We start from the raw sequence: 2,622 nt of genomic DNA on the forward strand, positions 1-2,622 counted from the left end.
TTTTTTTCTTTTCACTGTTGCACCTTATTTCCCATGGTCAGAAGCACCCTGTTCTCTAAGCACCACATCACATAAAACACCTTTATATTAAAAAATTCACAGCAGTACTCACAATAAATAAAAGTAACATTACCCTATTCACAACCTGGAAACAATCTCTGTTGAACAAGCCTTTCTGAAGCTTAAAGATGGTGCTGTTACAAATTAATATAAGCTACTTTAAATATCCTAACGAATTAGAAAGTGTTAATTTGGCTACCAAAAACCAGGCTAATTATCTTTATTAATTAAATTCTTTCTCCCTTCAGGTAATTAAAGACAATACTTGACATGAAAGGAGTTTTTAGGTGCCTAAATTCCTTATAGCCTTTGCTTGAGTAACTTTCAGAGAAAAAAAGAATTTAAGAGCTTACTGAGCAGCTGTATGTTAAGAACACTATGGAAACATAAACCAGGAACACAAGAACCAGCCAGTAACTAAATTTTCAAGCCATGCATTTTATTGACATCTTTGTTCATTCAGCCCCCACTTTGGAAAATAATTTTAAGTTAGACTCAGTTTATGAGATTGGGAGTGAGTTTGTAAGAACAACTAGCAACAAGTTCTGAAGTTAACCACAATCTACTGCACAAAAGAGGGGAGGTCTTAAACCTTGAGTGAGCATTCAGAATTTGTATTTTTCTCCATGTTTTTTCCTTTTACTAAAAAAGACCACAAATGTAGACTGATTGTATGGCTGAATTCAGTTGAGGCATAAACAAGTCCAACTCCATCTAAAGTAAGTAGGAAAAAATTTATACCAGGGTCAAATCTCTGTCCCATGTTGGAAAAAGATATTGTTCACAAGGAATAATTAGAAAACCATGAGCAAATATACAGTGGTAGGTGCATTTATATTTACCCTAGCTTATCTGAACTAACGTTACCAGGAACAGTAATCCCATTTTATTTGAGATTTTATTTTAGTAAGGTCTGTATAAGCTTATATTAATGACAGTTCCTACTATAAAGAGTTTATGACAATAAAGGCTGCTTTTTTGATTAAGATGGGATAAGAAGGGAAATGCAGGCAGAAAGAGACCACAAATAGCAATGTGGTTCCCATTGCACTAGCGCTCTTTTTTTTTTTCACTGTAAGTTAAAGAAGATTTAACGATTCCATAACAATTCTATCACCAAAACTGTTATAAGGTTAGTTAAATTTTGTCAGTTGTACCGTACTCAGAATTCTGTCTGAAGATGTGGCAGGTGCGTCTGTAAGTCCTCATACTATGGGCTATGGGGAATGTATTTTTAGTTTAAAAAAAAAAAAAAATTAAGCTTTACATTTAGGTACACCATACAAAAACAGACTTTGCAATAAATTGAGGTAGAAGAGCCTTCCTGGAAAGGATACTGAATATGGACAAAAAGGTTTCTATAAATATTCGAATTCAGACAAAATATGACACGGAAACAAACCTGGAAACCAAAATCCTGAACAATGATTAAATTGTATTTCCTTGTCATAAAATTACTTTTAATTTGAAATCCAATTGTTTGGCTTCTTGTGAAACAGCCAAAAGCTGGAAATACTTGGCATTTTAAAGTTTGAACGGGCCATTTAAAAAAATCCTTTCTCTATTTAATTAGCCTGCATTCAGTGGAGTTAGAGATGTCCCTGGGGCAAAGTGGTACGGCCAGGGCTCAGCTGAAAGGAGCCGTGAGAAAGCTCCAGCATGAAATCCCGGTTTGACAAAGCACCAGCTCGGGAAGGATCCGCCGCGGGCGCTGCGGGAGCGCCGCCCGGTCCAGCAGCGCTGCGGAACACGGAGTGCCACAAACACACACCTGGCCCGAGCGCGCTGCGGGAAGGACCGCGGAGAGGCTGGTCCGGTTTAACCCCAGGGAAGGGCACACGCGACCTCCCCTCGCGGGCAGCGAGACCCCCGGCTCCTGACACACCTGCGGGGCCGCTGCCTCAGCGCACAGCTCCGCTCGCACCATTCTCTCTCACAGCTTCTCTCGGCGCCGCAGCCCGGGTGCCGCTCACGGCAAAGCGCCTCAGCCTCGCCAACACCGTCCCCGGGCCCCCGTCCGGGCTCTCGCACAACCCGGCTCATGCCGGCTCCGACAGCCCCGCAGCCGCCACAGCCGCCCTCTGCCTCGCACACATCACACGGACACTGGGCACAGACACACACGGATCTCCCACACACATATTACATGCACGCGGGTCTCTAACATACATGGATCTCACACACGCAGGGATCTCTCACACGCACGGACCTCACAGACTCAGATCTCACGGATACACGAATCTCTCGCACACACTTGGATCTCACAGGCACACGATCTCTCACATACACACGGATCCCTCACACACATGGACCTCACAGGCACACGGATCTCACGCACACATGGATCTCACACACGCACGGATCTCTCACACGCACGGATCTCTCAACACACATGGATCTCACTGGCACATGGATCCCTCACACACACGGATCTCACACACACGGATCTCACTGGCACATGGATCCCTCACACACACGGATCTCTCACACACATGGATCTCACACTCATTTCTCCCTCCCACTCGCCCCTCGCAGCGTTGCCCGCTCTTTCTGTGAGGCAGC

This window comes from Corvus brachyrhynchos, unplaced genomic scaffold (genome assembly GCF_000691975.1).
Source record: "Corvus brachyrhynchos isolate BGI_N302 unplaced genomic scaffold, ASM69197v1 scaffold864, whole genome shotgun sequence".
In the NCBI taxonomy this organism is placed as follows: Eukaryota; Metazoa; Chordata; class Aves; order Passeriformes; family Corvidae; genus Corvus; species Corvus brachyrhynchos.